This window comes from Protopterus annectens, chromosome 4.part1 (genome assembly GCF_019279795.1).
Source record: "Protopterus annectens isolate FY-2018-M chromosome 4.part1, PAN1.0, whole genome shotgun sequence".
Taxonomy (NCBI): Eukaryota; Metazoa; Chordata; order Ceratodontiformes; family Protopteridae; genus Protopterus; species Protopterus annectens.
In genome coordinates, this window is record NC_056734.1 from 755,138,674 (window position 1) to 755,162,195 (window position 23,522).

At 40.3% G+C, this 23,522-nt stretch overlaps 1 protein-coding gene across 1 annotated transcript in view; it reads left to right on the forward strand.

The window, feature by feature from the left end:
• Positions 1-23,522, forward strand: part of CCDC150 (coiled-coil domain containing 150) — a 2,807,665-nt gene that overhangs the window by 16,195 nt on the left and 2,767,948 nt on the right. The gene's annotated exons all lie outside the window — the stretch shown is intronic.

Here is a 23,522-nt window from a genome sequence, read left to right on the forward strand (position 1 = left end):
CTTACACTCAAAACTAAATGTTTGCACTTCACTTCATGTCTTCTAAAAACTAAAGGTAAATATTACAATTACTCCATTAAAATTCCTACTCTATTTTTCAATGCCAAAAGCATATTTCTCTCTGGTGATATACATCCTAACCCAGGCCCCCTTTCTGATTTATCTCCTAAAATCCTGATCACAAATTCACCTTTCCCTCGTACCAGTTTAATCACCAAACGCCTTACTCTAGTCTCACTTAACATAATAGCATTCTCAACAAAGTCAACAAAGTCACAGAATTTCATGCTTTCATGTCCCACTATTTTCCTGACATTCTAACACTTACAGAAACATGACTGAAACCTCATATCTCTGATAGTGAACTTCTTCCTCCTGGTAATAACACCATACACTTAGATAGAAAACATAAAAACACTCAGAGTTGCAAGTGATGCACTTATATATCCATATTGGAAGCCACGCACTCTCCAGCCAAGACCGGAATATCTGGTCAAGCGGAGAAGGTCAGCACTTGCACCACACCACATGGAACACACAGCCCTCCAGAACACACACCAGCACTGCCTTCACATAAAAACACAAACCACACACCCACCTTCATGGAGGCTGTCAATAAAAATCTACCCAAACAGCAGAGACCTCCAAGGCAGAAACGCACTCGACCACCACAACACAACACTAATCACAAGACACATAACTCTCCTAAACAGTGTGCCACTCAACCAAAGCCCCTAAGGCAAAACAGCATGCCCAACACACTAGTCATAGGTGACTCGATAGTGAGGCACACTGATGTCCCTAGGTTGAATAAAGAGAAAGTAACAGTCAGCTCCCTGTCAGGCACCAGGATCCGCCACATAACGCACGCACTCAAGTCCCTCAACAACAGGTACAAATATGACTCTGTCATTGTACATGTGGGTGTGAATGACCTGAGATGTACATCTCTGGACTACATGAAAAGAGACATGGGGGATCTCTCGGAATATGTAGCCCAGGCGGGTATGACCCTAGCCCTGAACAGCATCCTACCATCACCCAGAATGATACCACAGTACAAGCAGAAAATGATTGATTTCAACAATTGGCTAAGTTTCTGGTGTCATTCTAAGGGGATCCAGTATCTGTCTGCCTGGGATGACATGCTTGACAGACCCGATGCTTTGCCAGAGATGGCCTGCATCTGTCTCCCCCATGGCTTCCGGATACTGGCCAAGGCTCTTGCCACCCCTATAGTGCCTTTTTTAGGTGGTGTTCCAAAGGCCAAATTACCACCATAACAGCTAAAACAAATGCAATCTGAGGGTCATGCTGCTTAATGGTAGAAGTCTAAATCTCAAAATGCACTCACTCAAAGCACTCCTTAAAATGGAGAACATCGACATTTGTGCCGTAACAGAGACCTGGTTCAAAGCAGCAGAAAGCACCCCTGCACTACCAGGCTATAACTCATTCCACACCTTTCACCCCCAGAACTTGGACCGAAGCTCCAGAGGCGGTGGTGTTTCCATGTTCATAAAGGATGTGCACACCTCCAGACTGGTAGCCCAACATAACTCATCTGAGATACTTCAGGTTCAGCTAACATTGGGTAAGACAGCAATTCAGGTCATAGCCTGCTATAGGTCTCCAACCATGTCCCAAGACTCACACTCCACATTCCTAAGCACCCAGGAGAATATTAGGGTCCAACCTAATACTCTCATACTGGGCGACTTCAACTACCCCTCCATTAACTGGGAGAACTACTCGTGTACCAATACACTTTCCCAGCGTTTCCTGGAATTCATTAATTCCAGTGGCCTGGACCAGCTCATTCTTAACCCCACTAGAGGTAGCAACATCCTTGACCTGGTCATTACTAACATGGGTGACCATTGCTCTACACCAGTAGTCAACTCCTCCCTGGTTAGATCTGACCACAAACTAATCACCTTGGAAATCCACATCCCTCCCACCACCCCCACAAAGGTAACCACCATGAAAAACTTCTCCAAAGCTAACTTTGGGCTCCTAAAAACAGAGGTGGCTAACTTCATGGCACCCATGCAAATGGAGGTCAATTGCATGACCGCTGAATCATACACCAGTGCACTGTACAAACACTTAAATGCATGGATCTCGCCATACCCAATAGAAGCAAGACGCTCTCCTCCAAAAAAAAAGGAACCCAATCTGGTATTCCCTTGCCATAAACAAACTCTACAACAGGAGGAGGAAACTGATGTGGAATAAGGTGAAGTCCAAAGACTGGAAAAACTCCCTTATCAGCCTCAACAAAAAGATGAGATCCCTCATCAAATCCTTTAAAGCTAGCTATGAAAACAGAATTGCAACAGATAGTAAAGACAACTACAAGACCTTCTATAGTTATGTAAAGAATCTCCATGGCAATACCCAGATTTGCTCTGAGCTACTGCACAATGGTATCTCCTATACCGAGCCAACAGATATTGCCAATATACTGGCTGCCAGATTCAGTGCCAACTTTACCCCTCTCCCCCGCTCCAAGGGACCAGTCACAATACCAGTAGATTGCCAGGCACCCAATATCACTGCTGCCCAGGTTAAAACAGCACTATCCAAGGCCAAAAATACAGCTTCTATGGGACCTGACAATATCCCTGGCTGTGTTCTACATGAATTACAGAGTGAACTGGCACCTCACCTGTGTGCCCTGCTCAGTCACAGCCTCACCTCAGGCTTTGCCCCTACCGAATGACGCACTGACACAGTCATCCCTCTCCACAAAGGAGGAGTGACTACAGACCCTGGGAACTAGCGCCCCATTAGCATGACGAGTCTGATATGCAAAGCTATGGAATGCATCATCATGGACCTAATAAACAAGGATATAGGGAATCTAAAACTCTGGATCTCACACAGTTTGGTTTTGTGAAGGGTAGATCATGCCTGCTCAACTTGGTTGACTTCTTTGAGTCAGTCATCAGAGCTGTGGATGAAGGCAAGGTGGTTCATACAGCCTACCTTGATCTGGCCAAGGCCTTTGATACTATTCCCTACTCGGGAATTATAGAAAAACTCACTAAGCTAGGCATCAACCCCTGTATCACTAGGTGGGTTGCAAACTGGTTCACAGGTAAAAGCAACAGTGTGAAAGTAGCTGACTACTCGTGACTGGTCGGCAGTCTGACTTGGAAAGTCCCACAGGGTTTGGTCCTGGGTCCTCTCCTGTTTGGTATCTACTTCTCTGAAGTCCAGGCCAACACGAAGGGACTCTGGCTGACAAAGTTTGCAGACGATTGCAAGTTAGGAGCTATTACCCAAGTGATGTTGACATCCTGCAGAAAGGCCTCACTGAGATCAACAACTGGTGTCAGAACCATGGCCTTAAGCTCAGTGCCAAAAAATGTGTCATCATCCCCTTTGGGAAAAATCCAGTTCCCATGAATTACCACATCAATGGTAGTCCACTGAGCACAGAAGGCGTTATAAGATATTTGGAAACACAGGTTGACAGCAACCTCTCCTTTGACCACCACATTGCCACTGTGGTCAGTAAGTCCTTCTGTGTGGCACATCTCATTACTAAGGGTTCTTCATCCAGGAAGAAAGTGGTCAGTCTCTCTCTACTCTTCCCTCATTAGGCCAATCATTGAGTACAATGCCCCAATTGGCACGTACCTCACTAAACACCTGCAACAACTGGAGCGGTCGCAAAAGTACCTCACAAAGAGGATCCTAGGCCTTAAACATTTGTCCTACATGGACAGACTTAAAAAAAACTCCAACTATTCTCTGTCTCATATCGCCTACTTAGAGGCGATCTCTGCTTGAGTTACAAAGCCATGTCTGATCCAGCTCTGTTAGAAATGCTACATCTAAAGAAATCCCAATCCTTCCTCACCACACGCTCGAGACCTAAACCGCATTACCATAATCAACAGACCATGCTGGAGGGACAGGTTCATAACCCAGAGACTGCCCATGCTATGGAGTAGACTTCCCATACGTGTCAAGCAGATCACCTCACTGGCCCTCTTCAAGAGAAATCGTGATGAGTGGATGGCACCCCAGAGATCACTCCAGTGGCTTTACTCGACAGAGGCACTGGGAGCTAAGGTCAGGTGGCAAGATGCCAGGGTAATCCTATGGGCTAGGCTTGTAAAGGCTCCATGGCCATTAGCCTAGTACACATCTATGAACCTATAAGGAGGTGGTGTAGTCATAATTTACTCTGATCATTTTAACCTGATGCCTTTGTCCATTACTCCTCCCATCTTTCACCCTGTAGAACTAGTTGTTGCTAACTGCAAACTCAGTAATCACAATAAACTCACTGTTGCCACTGTATATATTCCTCTAGGCAATAATATTCCCATTTTGGAACACTTCCTTTCCTTGTGCACACAAAATATTTCTAATGAAATCATCATGCTAGGAGATGTCAACACTGATTGGCAAACTTTGTCTTCTAATTCCTCTAACTCTTGTATTAATCTTCACGGTTTTACTCAACTTATTTGTTCTCCTACTTTCTTTAGCAAGCCTTCCAATTATTCTTCTATACTTGACTGGATGCTTGCATCTTATCCAAATTTATACCATAACTGTAAAACTGTTTCAGATTCCATAAGTGAAATGATAGATGTTGACATAAATATTTTCTGGTGGAAAAACCAGTTATTCCGGTTTTTAGGGGGCTACCCAAAGTCCATAAAAGTCTGACTGACCCAATGATGAGACTTATTGTCTCGGGGGGGAGGGGCGGGTTGGCTCACTGAGCCTCTTTCCATCTACCTAGAAAAACAATTTAGACCTGCAGTGGACAGTGTAGAATCGGTTGTTAAAGATACACAACATTTTCTGGAAAGCTATGCTAATTATGTATATTCTGATGATGAGATTGACAATGATTTGCTAGTAACATTAGATGTGGTCTCTCTGTTTACATCCATACCAAATACAACAGGCATGGACTATGTGAGGTTACTGCTAATAGAAAAAGGGGTCTCTAGGGACCTAGTCATGAGGTATATGTTGCTCCTCGATATTGTTTTGAGTAATAATATATTCATGCATGATGAAAAGTATTACCTACAAACCAAGGGGGTAGCTATGGGCACCCCATGTGCGAACTCGTATGACAACTTGGTGTTGGCATATTGGGAAAGCACTTGTGTGATAGGAGGCACAGGATTCAGTGATTACATTAAATATTACAGATGGTTTGTGGATGATATTTTCCTCGTGTGGATGATATTTTCCTCATGTGGAAAGGGACCAGACAACAGCTAGATGAGTTTGTATTTTACATTAATGGGATGACTGATTTTTTTGTCTTTTGAGTGCAATAGCCCCTATACAGAATTGCAGCTCTTAGAAGTACAGTTGACTAAGAGTGGGGATGGCATGCATACAGACATGTTTAGGAAATCATGCTGGAAAAACAGTTGTTACACCATAATAGCATGCACCCTGCATATGTTTATCCCAATGTAATGAAGGGCCAAGCCATTAGAGTATCAAGGCTTACCAGTCATGATGAAGCCTATCATAAAACACATAAGGTGTTGGCCGATAATTTTATACATTGGGGCTATCATGCCAATGAGATAGAAAAGGCATTGAATGAAATATGACACAGAGAAAGAGGAAAGGGAGACCATTTTTTCTGCAGGAATAATGTTATGGTAAAGGATGGAAATGAGAACTAAGAGATGAATTTGGGAAGCCATAATAAGACTAGGGGATAAACCCTTTTACAAATAAAAATATGAAGGTAAAAGGAATAATAGATAGGAATTGGAAATTATTAAGTGTAGATGATAAAATTTCAACAATAGTAGGAACAAGACCGAGTTACACATACAGGAATACTAAGTCTTTAAAGAGATTGTTATGCTATGAGGATGGTAGGAATATGAATGAAATACACTCTGATAGACAAGGGACGTTTGCCTGCATGTACATGGCAGGTGATAACAAATGTATCCATCCAAATACTGGACAAGAATATACCTTCAAACATTATGCTGACTGCAAAACAAGGGATTTAATATACCTGGCAGAATGCCAGGTATGTAAATCTTTCTATGTGGGCAAGACAAATAGAATTTTAGGGAGAGAGTGAAAGAACACATATATACTGTAAATAAAGAAGATGAAAATAATGCATTGGCTAGGCATGTGTTGACCTATGGCATGACACACACGTTTAGGTTTAGAGCCTTGGAGTTAATTAAAAAGACTAGTAGGTTAGGTAACATTAAAATTACACTGAGGGACAAGAAAATAAGTGGATTATACGTCTACAAGCCCATAGAATGAGTGGTTTAAATGACAAGGTAACACTAAAACCGTTCCTAGCAGCTAGGTCATATGTACATTAAGCATTTTGATTTTCTTACTATTTATTATTTATCATTTTTTATTGTATCTTATAAAAATATATTTTTGCACATAAAATGTAATTAAATTATATAGGTTTTAGAGAGGGCCTTTATGATGATTTTATAGAGCTATTTGGTGAGTGTGGTGTCATAATTAATTTTATTAAGTGATTGGAGGTTGATGAAATGAGGTTACTATTTAAATTAAATGGAGAATGTATGTGTATGAAAGTCTGATGAAATGTTTTTATAACGTGAAAGCACTCACTGTTCTGAACTATTGGATTTATTAATTCTACGTGTATATACTGATATCTGCTGTGGTGTTGCCTCTTTTGTATTTTTTGGATTTTCGTACTGCTTCTGAGAGGCACTTTGTCCAGGACTGTTTTGTTTTATTTTCCATTGCCCCGTAGTTCCTCAATCATCTCTCATTATACACCTTCTCGTACTCTCAGGAGTCCTGAACAGTTGCACTTGAAAATCTATAAACCTAAAACACAGCAAGTCTACATTTATACAGTTACTCAGTTGCCCTAGCTTGGAATAAATTGCCTTTGGCTATAAGAGCCATCTCTAACTCTTATGAATTCAAAAAAGTTGTAAAATAAAATTTTTATAAGTCCTGAATCTGTCCTTATCTAATCCCTACTTAACTCTTTTATGTCTTTATTACTTACTCTCCACTTCCCTTTTACTTTTTTTTTCTGTCTATAAACTACTTTAGCGTTGTTGCTTCACAGCAAAAGGTTCTCCTGTTCGATTCACGGCTGGAGTGCCTTCTGTGTGGAGTCTGCATGTCCTCCCCGCAGTCGAGTGGCCTCCGAAAGACATGCGTGAATGGGCATGCCTTCGATGAAGGTTGGGCGTATGGCTGGCAACTTGGCACCATAAAAAAATCTACTGCCAGTCATTAGCGGACCGGAGTTCCGCTGTGGCAACCCCTAACCGGGAAAGGCCGAAAAGACAAACAAAACAAACTTAGTTCCAGTTTTCTTTTTTCTCTGCATTTTTCTTTGTTTGTAACCAGAAATATACCCTATTGCCTGCTGACTTACTCTTATTGTACCTTAGTTATTTACATTGCTGTTTATAATTACTAATACTTTTGTATGTATATTAATCTGTAAAATGTAAGTTTGTTTAAAATTGCTTTTCATCTTATCTAACCATAACTGTTGTTCATGTCTGTGGAGCATTTCTCCCCGGGCCTCTGCTGAAAATGGGCTCACGCTCAGTTGACATTCCCAGTTAACAAAAGTCAAAGTAACAAATGTGAAAGTAAATAAATAAACACTTAAGACAAAGGTACATGTACATTAATAAAAATAGTCATATTAATGTTATTAAATTTACAGATATTATATGTTGCATACATGTTTTCTTTCTTTATAACTGTCATTCAGTCCAACATTACATAAATTGCTCAATTCCTGCTATCGTTTAAACCTCATTCCTCCCCATGAACATTATTCTGCATATATTGTTACTATAAATTCTGTTTATTTCTATGCAGTTTACTCTTTCCTTTTTCTAAATATCTCACTTCTAGTTCTTTTATCTCTTTTACAATATTCACTACTTCAGATACAGCCGGTTTAGATTTTTATTTCCATTTTCTAATAATTGCTTTTTTCTTAAGCAGTAGAACTAAATTTAATAAACCTTACCAAGTCTAGCAGTTCAGATGCTGTGTCCCAGCTCAATCTTCCCAGTTACTGAAAATACCAGTAATACAGTTCAACTCTTATTTCATCGATATAGCATCTCTAACCAAGAATTCCCAGCATCTAATACAACCGTGCTCAAAAGCCATGTACTACCACATCCACTTTCACCTGCAAACCTGTGCCCTCATCCTATATAAAACTACTCTTAAACCGACCTCAAATCATGCTCTAGTTCAGCTGATGACCTGCCAAGCGAGTACCTTAAAATAGCTTTCCCTATCCTCTCTCAGACTTTGTGAATAGGTCAGTCAAGGAATCCCACATTCCCTTTCTCCAGAAAAAGTCACTTTACAGAATACCTCACAAAGAGGATTACTGGCCTCAAACAAATGCCCTACACTGACCGCCTCAAAAAACTCTAGCTTTACTCCATAGCATATCGCCTACTCCAAGGTGATCTCTGCCTAACATATAAAACTATGTCAAACCCAGAGCTGTTGGACATGCTACACATAAAGAAATCCCAATCCCTCTGAGCTACACGCTCTAGGGACCTAAACCTTGTCACCACAATAAACAGGACATGCTGGAGGGATAGATTCCTGTCCCAGAGACTTCCCATACTCTGGAACAGGCTACCCGTCTATGTCAAGCAAAGGTCTTCATTGGCACTCTTCAAGAAAAATCTTGATGAGTGGATGGGAAATAGGAAATACACCCCGGGGATCACTTCTGTGTCTCTGCTCGACAGTGGCACAGGAAAATAACTTTCTTGGGTGGCGTAAGCCAGAGAACCTTGTTGGCTAGGCTTACGTAGGCCCTTGGGCCAATAGCCTAGTACGTACCTATGAATCCCTCTGCACAAAGAAGGAACTAATTTTTGACCTATAGCAATCTTATCCCCCTCTCCAAATTACATGAATATGTATTCAGAAACAGTTGCTGAAATACCCCCTGCAGGAAGAACTCCTATCTCCCACACAACATGGCTTCCTTCCTTTCCATAGTACTAACTTTGCACTTCTAATACATATAGATATTGTTGTTAAAGCTGGGGATAACTGCAGACTAGTTTCTTCCTGATTTCTAGACTTGTCTAAAGCCTGTGACGCAGTTTGTCACAGCAGACTTCTACTTCAAATGCCCCCATTAGGTCTGTCCAACCACCCTCCTATTCTTCAGTAGCTAACTATCCAATAGGTATCCGTCAGTAAAATGGCACTCTGCCCTCTCTCCATACCTCCCAGTCACCATGGGTGTACCAAAAGGCTTTACCCTTGGTCCCCTCCTCTTTAACATTCTCACCAACTCTCTCCACATATCCACATCACAATACTCCCTAATACAGTAGACCGATGACTCCGCACTCATTTGCACATCTGACAACATAGGTTCATAGGAGGTTACTAGGCTAATGGCCCTAGGGCCTTTACAAGCCTAGCCATGTAAAAAAACCTGTGTACCTGAATTGACCATAGTTAGATGGTCATCGTTAGCACAGCGATTCTATGATCAGTACCGAATATCCTTGTCCATAAGATAATGGGTGCCACCTCTGGGGTGAATTTATGGTCACCTATCCAGTTGTCAAGGTTGTGCTTAAATAAGGTAATTGAGGAGCTTTGCTTCACATGAAATTAAAGCTTCTTCCAGAGTAGTGGCAATCCCAGGGAAATACATCTGTCTGTCCAACATGTTTTGTTAATATCACAGGCTAGGTTGAAATCCCTGGAACAAGTGATTCTTGTCCTATTTGATTTGCGGATGTGCAGCAGCATTTCCATTAGGGCAGAGTCAGAGATTGCTCTGTAGGCCAGGCACATGTTGCCTCTCGTCAGCCTGTATGATACAAGTATGGTGACAGGGCTTTCAGTGTTTTTATGCAAGTCATATTTTGGAGGCTCTGGATTCTCTTGGTCAGAAATCTGTGTTCTCTCCAGTTACTGCAGGTGTCTGATGAGATGCATACAGAAGGGAGCATTGTATTCAGTTAGTGATCTGATAAGGGTTGAGTACAGTGGAGTTATAACCTCCTTAGTCTTAGAGGTGATACCTTTATTTATGAACTGTGCAATGCAGGAGGCTTTCCTTACCACAATGGACACATTGTGATCAAAATTTAGATTGCCATCAGCCTGTGTTCCCAAGTGTCATATCACTGTGTTTAAGCTTAGAGGGGTGCTATCTATATCATAATTAGCAGGGGCTACCTGTTTGTCCAAAGGGGATAATGAGGCATTTTTTGTGTTTAGTTTTAGTCTGTGACTTTGGCATCAGTCATTTGTCTGTGTCAGCCCCTTATGTAATATATTTACATTGTTGGGGGATTCAGTGATTGCACCCAGTTTGCAGTCTTCTGCAAACCTGGTAAGCCACAGGCCATCTACTTTCACCCGGACCTCAGAGAAATAGATTCCAAACAGTAGAGGGCCCAACAAAGATCCTTGTTCATAGGTTGGTACTAGGCTATCGGCCCTAGGGCCTATACAAGCCTAGCCATAACAATTCCCTGGCTATTTCTTCCCACACTATTTACTTCCCTGGTACCACTGGTAACTGGTCTACTGGTGGAGATGAACTCCCCAACTTTGACAGTGTGCATTCTGTCAGTGAGCCAGTTGGCTACCCATCTAGTAATGTATGGTTTAATTCCCAGCTGGAAGAGTTTCTCATTGATCTCTGAGTGGAGGATTGTGTCAGAAGCCTTGGCTAAATCATGATAGGTGGTATGTACTACTTTGCACTTATTTGAGAATGTCACCAAATCCCTGGATAAGTCCATAGGTTTAATAAGCATGCTGTACACTTGATGAAACCAAAGTGGGTTGGGTCAAGAGTTTGAAGGTTGCCTGTGTCCTTGTTGGTAAGGTACATAAAGATTCTTTCTTCGGCCATGTAGGTAATGCTGGTTAGGCTTATGGGTCGATAATTTCCTAGGTCGGTTGATGGATCCCTTTGTGCAAGGGGATTACTTTTACTGTTCTCCACTCTGCCGTAACAAAGCCAGTGCTCAGGCTATGGTAAAAGAGAGTGCCAAGTGGTTCAGCTAGGTCTTGTTTTAGATTATTTGTTTAGTAAGCAACCTGGGATGTTATCTGGTCCCATAGAGGTATTATGTTTGGCCTTGGAGAGCACTTGTATGACCTGTTCTTTCGAGATGCTCCGTAGAGGACTGGTGTCAGGAATGCTTTGGAGTATGGCTGGTGAGGACAGGGAGGTGAAGTTATTGCCAAATCTGTCAGCTAGCAGGTTGAAATTTCTTCAGGTTCATTGTGAGTGGTACTGTCCACTATACATTTGCCACACAGCTATGCATTCCCTTTTAGATTTTGGATGTAGCTAAAGAATGCCTTATGGTTGTCTTTAGCTAGGGATACTAATTTAGTCTCATAACTAGCCTTAGAGAACTTTACAACATATCTGATTTGCTTGTTCAAGCTGTGGAGGGTATTCTTCCTCTGTTAGTAAGTTCCCTCTTGCTCTTAGATATTGGTTTCTTTTTGTTATGTAGCTTATTTATACTTACAGTCCATCAGGGTAACTTGTTTTTTCAGGAGGACCTGGTTTTATTCCTGTCAGATCGTTTAGTAGGCTATAGTTCGCTTTGGAGAAATTTTTCAGATTTTTTTTTATTTGGAGGTGTCAGGTCTGATCTTTACTTCAAAAAAGACTGATTTATGGTCTGAGCTTACCAGGGAGGGCACCAAACAGGGAGTAGTGCAGTGACCCCCATGTTGGTGAGCACTAGGTCTAGGACATTTGAGCCTCTAGTGATTTTGCAGACCAACTGTTCCAAGGCATTTGAATTAACAAAATCCAGGAACCTCAAAGTGATCATGTTTGTGCTTGTGTAATTTGTCCAGTCGATGGATAGTTGAAATCTCCGATGATCAAGGTGTTTGCCTGTATACTGAGTAACTCTAACAAGCTCAGGTAGGCAGTCTGCTTCCTCTGGTTCATGGTGGGTGAATTGTAACTAGAGATGAGGGTAGGGTATTTTGCCTATAGTAATTTGGACTTGGTGTAGCTCAAGAGAGTTGTACCTTTACCAGTCTTGAGGTGTATTTGGATTTAATGAAGATGGATGCACCTCCACCTTTGGTACTTTCACTCTCATTTTGAGGTCTGAAAGTGTGAAAGGCATTGTAGCCTTGTATGGCTGAGGTGCTCTTTGCAGCCTTGAACCAAGTTTCAGTGACTGCACAGACATCCTTCCAAGGTGAGGAGTGCTTCCAGGGAATGCAGTTTACTGTTTAGGCTCCTAGTAATAAGCAGCATGACCTTAAGTTTGTCTCTAGTGGATTTCTTTATGTCAGAAGTTTTTTTTGTTTTAACATTGCCTAAAAAAGGCACTATGGGCGAGACAAGCATTTTTGCCAGTATCTGAAAGCCTTGAGACAGGTGAAGGCCATCTCTGGCAAAGCAGCATGGCCTATCATCCATGTCTTCCCAAGATGTCAGATACTGGATCCCCCTAGAGTGACACCAGAAGCTAATTTAGGTATTGAAATCGATCATTTTTTGTCTGTATGTGGTATCATCCTAGGTTAAAGTAGAATGCTGCTTAGGGCTAGGGACATACCTGCCTGGAACACATAATCTGAGAGTGCAGTCATGTCTCTCTTAATATAGTCTAGAGAGGTACGTCTCATGTCATTCACTAACACATGTACTTTAACAGAGTCATAATGGTAATTGTTGCTGAGTGACCTGAAGAGTGCATGTGATTTGACGGATCTTGGCACTTGACAGGTAGTTGACTGTGACCTTCTCCTTGTCCATCCTGATGAGGGGGACATCTGTGTATCTCACTTTTGAGTCGTCTACGACTAAGACATTAGGTTTTTAGGTGTTTTGCCGTAGGGGCTTAATTGCCGAGGCACTTATGTGTATGTGTTATGTGTAGTGGTGGATTATGTTTGTGTACCAGTATGTGTAGGTGTTTGCACTTGGGAGGTCTCTGGTCTTTTGATAGGCTCTTAGTGAGTGCCTCCGCATATGTAGGTTTGTGTATTGATCTTATCTTGTGTGAGTGGGGAGGTGTGTGTGCTGACAACCTGTTTGATGTCTTGTTTATGCGAAAGGACTGATTCTAGCTTCATGGTATAATTCCATCTCTCGCATACTGTATTTGTTTGATTTAGGAGTAAGTGGTTTCAGTATACATGAGGCAATTTCTATATTGCCACAGGATGCCTATGTCAATCAGGCTGACTAGAGAAGTGTTGGGAAATTGACTGTCCATAGTAGCAGGTAATTCTAAAGTACTAATTTGTGAGAGGGAAAATTAGATTAGCTCTTGCTGTGGGATTAACAAGGGGACTTATACTATAGAAGATCAGGGATGAAAAGTGGGGCGACATTGCTCAGTGCTCAGCTGAGTTGCCAGCAGTGCGAAAGTGAGCTGTCTTTACCTATATTCTGACATCAATCCCTGATGTGGAAGGCAGTCTCTAACCTGCAGTGCAAACTTCTTCTTTGCCTCACTCCACTACATTACCCTTCCCTCTCTAGTTATTTACTCCCAATATCTTGATTTCTTTGCCAGTTTTCTTTTATGAATTCCATCCCCCTCTTGCCTATTTTCAGTACCCCTACTTGCAGTTATTCCTTTTGGCAAAAATCTCTTTTCTCTATTCCCGTGTTGGCTTTATTCTTAGAATACTTTCTGGGACTTTATGAAAGTATCTGCAAACAAAATCTCACTTCTTATTTCTTGAATTCCCCCATTCATCATCATCATCCCTTTCCACTTTGAATTATAACCATATGTTTGTGTTATGTATATGAGCCTTAACTGTATAGCTCTAAGATATAAATTCAAATCTGGTAGTCCTAAACCACCTTTTTGTATTGGAAGATCAGCTTATCTCACTTAACTTGTGCCTTCTTCCCCTCCCAGATAAATTCTTTCAACTCCTTATTGTCCACAACTTCTCCCCGGTTGATAAAGGGACTAAAGCGTTTTCATTGCTTGTATCTTGGTATCTGTAGCATAAACAAGAGTTTCCAGTTTATTAGTTTTTTTATTATATTTTGTTTAGTCTCTTCCAACATATCCTTAGCTGGCATAACAGAAGCCTTTTTAATCCACACTCCTAAATACTTCATCTTATCAAATCCTCATATATACCAGCATTACTGAACCAAGTCATGTGTGGATACACAATTTTGACTATAACCTTTGTTTTATTTTTGTTAATTTTATATCCTGAAAGTGTGAGTGCGTGCATGTGTGTGAATTCTGTGGAAGGTTGGGCGCCGGGCTGCAACTAGACAACATAAAACTCCACTGCCAATCATGAGCGGACAGGTGATCCGCTATGGTGACCCCTAACCAGGAAAAGCCGAAAGAAGAAGAAGAATTTTATATCCTGAAAAGACTTGAAACTGCCTCAAAATGTTCTACAATGCCAAAATGTCCTTTTCTGGATTTGTCAAGAACAGAATAGTATCATCTGCAAATTCAGCTTTTCTTGCTTACCATCAAAATAGTATCTACAAATTCAACTTTTCTTGATTATCATAACAGTTATATCACTGATTTTTCTGAGTCCCTTATTTTCTTTTACAATAGCGCTAAATGATAAAGCAAATGAGAAAAGGGAAAGAGGACACCCCGGCCTGGTTCTTCTATTCAAACACAACTTACCTAAGAGCAACTGTCTCACTTTAATTCTTGCCTCCGGTCCTTCATATATCCTCATAATTAACCTTAGTATTTATTTATTTATTTGTTTACTTGGCATTTGTTGACCGGGTTAGTCTGACTGGGCAATAGCCCTTTTTCAGCAGAGACCCAAGGAGAAAAGCTCCAGTAATAGAACAATTAGAAACAAAGTTAAATTACATAAAGTAGTTAGCAATAAGGGAAAAAAACAGCTAACAACTTTGAAGATGTAAATTTCACTCATAACATAATTTACAATATTTTCCTGGCAAGCCATCTTCATGTCTCCCACTGAAAGCACTTGCTAATGGGGTAAACAAAAACACACACAAAATCTTTGCAGATGCAAGAAACTTAGCATTTTTCATGCAGTCATTTTCTCTTATTTTTCAAGCCTGTGTGTTAAAAAAATATTTATAGTTTAAGCCAAGTAGATTAATCTAGACAAGCCACACTTGTAAGAACAAGGGAAATTATCATCGTAGTTGTACATATAATCCATATACTTTTATACCCCAACCCCAGAAGCCCAAGATCACAGTATTTTATTAACTTAAAGGCTAAACAGAAGCAAGTTAATCTTGTTATAGTGTAAAGCCTATCGGTCCAATTGCAAAAGACTCGCTGTCAGTGTAAGTGACCACTTACACTGAGAGCAGGTTTTTTTGAATCTGGCCCTCAGTGTAAGTCTTTTTATCGACGTGAAAGTAAGACACTTGCACTGAGAGCGATTTTTTTCAGAATTAGGGCAGATTTACACTGAGAACGACTTTTTGAAATCTGATCCTATATTTCTTAAAACCAAGTAAAAGTACTTGTTTACTTTTAATGTTTTTTACCATATACAACAGTCACTGAAAAGTCCCTCCTCCCCCATACACACATTTAAAATACACCTAACTGCACACTATACAAAACACGATATAAACTGTATGTTCTATTATAAAGTAGAAGTGTTTTTTATACGGTTACTAATAAGAATGAAGTTTTACTTAAAGCTACATCTTTTTCCTGTAGTATTATTCTAAGCATTAATGATACAAAGTAGGGTATATGCTTTACACTCCAGCCACAAGTTTAAAAAAATCAACAAAATTCCAGTCCTTCTGAACCAGTTTTCCTGGCAAAGCCATATTTCACTAATATGATTGATGCTTTATAGTCTCCTATTTATTTACTAATTTCAGTGTTGCAGGTCTTCCTGATCCATCCTCCAACATCAGACTCTGGTTCAATTCCAAGGTAATTTTGATTCAACTACTGAACTGCTTTTTTTCTGTCTCTCAAGCAATTGTCTTTGGAAAACATTTTGGTAAAGTCTCTCTATGAGCTTAATTGTCAGAAGAATGAGAAGCAGAGTCCTCTTCTGCTTGGTAGCTTACTTTTTGTTGGACAAACCTTTTTTTTATTTCCTCCTTAGCCTTTACCACATCCAAAAATGTATTTGATCATCTAGGAAAAAAATATTCTGAAGACAGCTGGATAAAGCGGTATGCATGGATTTGGTCATAAGGCCAATTGTCGAACACACATTGTCGAACTGCAGAGCGCCAGTACGGCATAATTGCGAATGCAATTATGCTGAAACGCCAAACACCCCCCCTTTTTGACCCATGGTAGCGCTTGTTTAGGTGATGGAGCAGTTGGAAATGTCGAATGTCAAATTTTATACGACAGACCGATCGTTCGACATCTAAATTTTCGACATTTAAGTTCGGAGAACACCCTGTTTAACAATTGGCAGTACGACCAAATCCATGTAAACCGGATAAAGCAGCTTGAATATCACACTTTCCTCTCAATGTTCCCTGATGGCTGGGATAAATTTTCTTTTTTCTGCCTGGTATACAATGGATAATCATTTTCCACAGATACTCTGCTGCCTCCAATTTTTAGTATTTTTAATTTCTGCTGCAGTTTTGTCAGGATCAACTCTTTCTGTTGGTATGAATGCATTTTTAATAATTTAGGTCTTGGATGCTTTCTCATGGCCAGGTTTGGAGCATACACTCAATATGCCCTTTCAGTTAACAAATCCTGCTGTGGAACACTAACCCAGCTGCTTATTTGTGCTTTCATAAAATTAATACAGTCTGTTCCTTCAGTTTCTTTGGTTCAACAGAAAACCTCAGGTTTTCTGTGCCTGCTATGTCTTCTAACTTCTATTTTTTGAAACTGCTTTTCTTAGGAATCCTCATAAACAGCCAGCATTTTTTTTCATTTCAGTCTCTGAGTTTTGCAGTGTTGTCAATTTATCTGAATAGCTAGGTAAATCTTATTCTATTTTTTCCAGCTTTGTGTTATTTGTGACAATATATTCCTTTAATCTTCCATTTATAAGAATCATGTCTGAGTTTTTCTCTAAATTACTGGAAGCCATCTCTTGTACAAAGCTGAAGCTTGAATTGCTTTTTTGATGAACATCTGCAGGTTTCTTTCCAGTCAGTCTTTTCTTTTCACCTTTTCTGGTTATTTTCTTTCAGGTTCTCCAGATTTATTCTTTGCTGTCATCCAGGTACTTACTAGCCAGTAACTGAATTTTACCCAAACTGAGGTTTTCATTGGCCTTTTTTTTCAGTTTCTGTTTTCACACTGGGCAAACTGAAATTGCAGTGTTTGATCAGTGTGCAGCCATCTTGGAAATCCCAGGCCTCTGCCTTGTTTTGGTTAAGTTTCCAGGTTACGAAATTTAATGCTACTAAAACTAGGGCAATGAGATTAAATTATACACTATTGCAGTATATGAAAAATACTGCCTACATGAAATAACTTGGGTAAGGCATCACTATCGAGAACATATGAAGAATTGAAAAAACATAAAATTGTTTTTGTGGTGGAATATTTGGGGGTTAGAACTAGATCAGAGATTACAGGCTGATAATGCCATGAGAGGTAGGAGGGGTAAGTGTATGCAATCTTGGAATATACTTTGCAGTAATACAGATTAGAAAGTTCCATTGAATGCACATACAATCATATAAGAAGAGAAGGAAGCAAATGTCCTACCTCAGCATATCAGAATGAATGAGAATGTGAGCAGGTAGCTCTGTGGAGGTATTGTGAAAAAAGTGCAATTAAATAGTTGATACATATACAGAAATAAATGTTTGGCATGTTAGTTATGTGAAGACAGCTGAAGTAGTATTGCCCATTGTACACAGTATAAAAGATTTGGGGGGGGGTGCATTGAAGAGATGGAAATTTTGACAGACCAAACTGATTTGTTTTTTGGGCTGCAGCTTTGGTAGGCAGATGACTGGATGAACTGGGATCAACTAGTTGAGTTTCCAGTGTACAATATGCTTAGATTCAATTATGAGGGAATAATTAGGGCTGCAAGATATGTAGTATTGACTGGATTTCCTGTAATTATATGTTGCCTCCATAAAGAACTTAATTTCCCTTCAAACCACCATCATATACATCTGACAAATCTGTAAGTGCTCTGCTCTTAAAATAACTAAATGACTTCCAGTCCATCATGGGGCCAGAGTTCTACAAGGTTCACTAGTTTGTGCCTTACTCATCTACTAAATCTAAACACTTTCTCAGCCTTGGCAAGCCAGTTCTCCCAATGTACTCTTGGACTACATCCTAAAAGTCACTAGCAAAAATGTACCTCTTTGCAAATACTGAAAAGTAAGCTTCACTGCACTTTTAATAGCTTTTCTGTTCTTGTCACTCAAATATGGGAATTCCTCCCTAAATTAAATGAAAGCACCTCCAGTCTAAATTCAGATCCTAAGTAACACAGTCCCTTTTCAAAGAGGTCTCATATACTTGCGTCCAACATTACAGCATTACATAGTTCACTAACTCCTAAAATCGCATGTTAATCTGCCCCATTTCAGTCTTTTAAGTAATACACAAGTCAGAGAGAAAATCCTTCACACCCTGTTCATGTTATCACCTTTGTATCTCCTTACTGCTGTCCTGCTCAACCACCCCCCTTTTCTCCTACCACTCCTATATACACCATCTTCTGCCTTTACTCTCTTCCATTTGCTTAACTCCATGTTCCTGTCTGACCTGTGCTGGTGGAGAAGAGGGATACAGCCCTGAGTATAACTCAAGGAGCCAGAGTTCAGTTAGCAGCTCATGTATTTGGTGGTACAAACAGGAGAGAATGGGTGAGGTCATCCTAGTGGGAATGAAGTGCAGTTGACAGCATAGGCAGGAAGGGATGCATGTGACAATCCATAGGTGGATGGAGGGTGCTCACTCAGGGGAACACACTCATGGTTGGAAATGAGGGGTTGTGGAGTACTGACGCCCATTGCATGGTCTGCCTAATGGCTGTTACTGGGTAATGTCAGACTTATGAAAAAATCCAAATCTCCCCTAATGGATGCCTTAATGATGGTCCCTCCTGGCCACCTGCCACCCTGGTGATGGGGAATGAATGAGACTGCTTGCTGGAAGGGGATTGATGACCAGCAGGCAGCTGGGGATGTACTTGAAAAATAAAATTCTGTCTCATCTTGAGGGTATTAGGCTTACTGACAGTTATAAATTATGAATTTAATTGTAATTGTATATATTTTATTCTGTAAACTTGTACACTTTTCTTCCATATCATAAGCATAATTGTAACTGTGCAAATCTATGTAATTACTAAATGGGTTGAGTTGATAGACTCAACTTTGGTTTGTTGTTCTGTAATTCTTCCACGGTTGCTGTTTCTGCTGGCTGAGCCTGACAGTGGTTCTGGGAAATCCATATTCTACTTAGTCTTGGTTAACAAATTAAAATAAACTAATCTGAGGAAAAATTCAGTCCCCCAATATTTATGACTTTTGTGTTGGAAGCCAGGGCTGATGCAGCATTTGTCAAAGAGTTGAAAGTTTTGAAAGACCTTAAACTGCTTGCTAAAGAAAGTATTAAGGGAGTAGCAAAACTTGTTGGACGATGGAATTGATTTGACCACTTGAGCATGGATGTCAGCTGTAGAGATGAGTAGCTTATTGTGAGAGGTTTTGAATTTTTGCATGGTAGTATTCTCCACATAGACTGAATAACGTGTTCCCTGGAGTGTATCCTGTATTTGGTGATGTTGGGAGTGTTATTAGGGAACCTGCAAATTTATATTTGGTTGTGTTCTCAGTTAAGTGCATTTAAGAGATCTGGAAAATCATTTGCAAACATTGATTGGTATATTGGTACCACTTTCACAGAGCTTAGTTTTGTTGAGATTTGGCAGGAAAATACAATTAAAATAAAAAGTTCTTAAATATTATTATGATGGCTGGAAAAAAAAAACATTAACTAGACAACGAAAACAACTCTTAGATGAATTATATCGTAGGAAGGAATATATTGCAAAGAAGGCATTTTGGAATTGTATGCAAATAGATGACTACCATGATCAATGTATGAAGACAGAATTAAGGAGTAAAAGAAGTTATGGCAAAAGAAGGGAGCGAGAAAGGGGTTGGATTATATTGGTATGCAATTTGCTGTAACTAAGCTGTGTTTCTTTTTCTGTTAGTTCACTGAGGCTTTCAGTTTCTTCCATTAAAGAGGAGGAGGAACTTTGGAATTTATCTGCGATTATTTTTGTTCTAGTTGCTATTTTATTATTTTTGATGTATGAGTTAATTATGTTACATTAAGTTTGAGAATATGATTTAGGGAATGAGTTCATTAAAACTTTACACTTTATTGTGGCTGTGATGTCAGGCAGAAGGTTTATCTTGAATATTGTTTGCTATCACAAAATATGTAGGAAGAAGTCCAAAGTAAGGTATTTGTATGGATAAGATGTTTCTAAGCTTTTGGATAGTAAATATGTATTTCATGTCTCAGGGTAAAGGTATATTAGAGATTCTGGGCCAGATTCAGAAAGGGCCTCTGGCAGTGATGAGCCCTAATATACAGACTGATACTGCTGGCAATGGCTCTTTCTGATTAAGAGACAGGCCCACTGCAGTGTTCCTACACTGTCTATAGGATCACCAGGGTGGGCCATCTCCTCTGATGATCAGTTTGCTGAATATGACATTCCAAAAAGTTGCTTGGATGTGCAAGTTAACTTGGCTAGAAGTTTGCATTTTCCTGTTAATTTCAATGTGTGGGATTGCATTAGAGGTTAATGCAGGCGAGTTTAGTGGTGGGATATGTGTATGGCTGCATGTGTGAGTGTATGTAGAAGGATTTGTGGCTGTAAGTGTGCGTGACTGTGTATCTGCCTGGGTTGTCACTTTAGGGGGGATAGGTAAGGAAGGGGTGTGTGTATCTGTGAATGCGATCACGTGGAGGTTGTGGGTTTTTCTGTGCACACATGAATGTGTGTGTGTGTGTGTGTGTGTGTGTGTGTGTATATATATATATATATATATATATATATATATATAGATATATATATGTGTGTGTGTATACATATATATATGTGTGTGTGTGTGTGTGTATACATGGGGAGTGTTGGCATACCTCTGAACTCACCCAGACTAATGAGCATATCCTGCAGTATTCTGGGCTGGGGTAGGGGAGTACTCCTGACACCGAGTGTACTGTTTAAATATTAATGTAAACTAACTTAAGTTAATAGAACAACAGTTTTGCAGAACAAAAGAAATAGGGGGGGTTAATAGTAGATACTAGGAACATTTGTTACATTTTAATCTAACTGTCTTCAGAATATTAACAATGGGGAGGGGCTTCGAACCCTGTACTCTACTCTTTGGCAGCTCTTGAACTTGGATGTATTTTCTAAACAATAGTAATTATGAAACTCTAATGTCTGGTGTTATTGACTGACTAATGGTCTGTCAGGAGGTACAGGGCAGGTATAAGGTAAAATCAGAGATGTTCTGTAAAATTAAGTACAGTTGAGAGGGTTGGTGGGTGGCTGTTTGGGGAGTGGCTGTCATACCTCTAAATGACTGTGCGCAATACTTCCAGACAAAGCCAGGCAGAACACTAGACAACACCCATGGGGATTCTTTTAAATATTACCGTGTGGCAGTTGAATGTTAATAGAGCAACAGATACCACATCACAATGCACTTTCTGAACAATTAGAATGAAACAGTGATGTTTGGCATTATTGACTGACTGTAATCATCTGTGATTTATGAGTGGCAGGGAAAATAAAAAGGCTATATATGAGACATTCTGTAAACTAATGGATAGGTAAAAGGTGTGGTGGGGTGCATGTCTGCTTGTATGTGCTTCTATGTGTGGGAGAGTGAATGAGTAGGAGATGCCTGCACTAATGCAATGCATAGGCTGCCAGTGGTGATTACTGCATTAAACGCCTGATTAGCAATAACACCATAGATTTCAGGGGCTTACAAATTAGCCAGTATTGAAGTATTTCCTCAAAGTGACTAATGTGTCTCTGAATTGCATTTCCTGCAGTCATGGAAACCGTCCATTTTGGCAACAAGTGGGATTTTTCATGATTCCCATAGTCTGAATGTGTATGATAAAATGGAACATTCTTGACTGAGTTTTTGATCTGACTCAAAAAAAAATGGAAGGACTGGCTACCTTTCACATTGCAGAGGGAAAAACATAGGTAAACCTGCAGCTGGAGAAATTTGGTTAGAGTGGGAGAGTGAAAAGTCTGCACAGAGTGCAGCAAGCGTCCCCTAGTAGAGCAATTTTCTTACACAATTATTCATTTACTCATTTTCCAGTACCTTTCTTTATCCTGTTTGGAAGATGTGGAAAGTTGATTCCTATCTGTTATTTAAGGTGTGCATTTGAGCAGGTTTCTGCTTCTTTGTACGCAGCACCACACACTACTGCACAGTTGTACGCCATAGACGGACAGATTAATTAAGTTTTTCCCTTAGATAGAGCTGTAACACATTAGTGTAGCCCTCATTCTTTATACTTTCCCAGGCAAAGAAATACTGCTAGTGAGCTGAAACCTATTAAACTACCAACAAAAAACCCCAGGCAGAAATATCCATCCACAGAGCTCCTATATGATTGATCCTGAAAAATGAGTGATAACAGTCTTCAGTCTAGCATTATGGACACTCACAAGGTTGGTCAAGGAGAAAGTCAGTCACCTACCTGTCTGGTGCCAGGATTCATCAGATCACACATGCACTCAGGTCTCTCAGCAACCATTATGACTCTGTCATAGTTCAAGTTGGAGTGAACGACCTGAGATGTACCTCACTGGACTGTATGAAGAGAGACATGATTGAGCTCTCCGAGTGCGTGTCCCAGGCAGGTATGTCCCTAGCCTTGAGCAGCATACTATTCTCATCTAGAATGATGCCACTGTATAAAAAAGATTGATTTCAATAATTGGCTTAATTTTTGGTGTCATTCAAAGGGGATCCAGTTCCTGTCAGCCTGGGAAGCCATGACTGAAAACCTTGTTGCTTTGCCAAAGGCAATTTGCACCTGGCACCTCTAGGCTTTCAGCTGTTGGCAAAGGCTGTTGCCTCCCCATAGTGCCTTTTTTAGGCAAGGTCTCGAAAACAAACTTGCAGACATGAAATTTGCCAATCATAACAAAATAAAGGTCATGCTGCTAAACGCTAGAAGCTTAAACCAAAAACTGCACACCCTGGAAGCACTTCTATCACTGGCAGATGTAGATGTCTGTGCAATTGCAGAAACCTGGTTCAAGGACTCTGAGTACTCTGGCCTTCCACACCTTCAGACCACAAAATTAATGTATGAGAACCAAAGGAGGCAGTGTTTCTATCTATAGTTCAGATAAATTAATCTACCGTCTAGTTAGACTGGACAACTCCAGGGAGTTACTCCAAGTTCAGGTTACAGTGGTTAAGATCCCATTCAAGACATAGCCAGTTATGGATCTACCTGCACAGGTCATGACACGCATGAAGCCTACTTTCC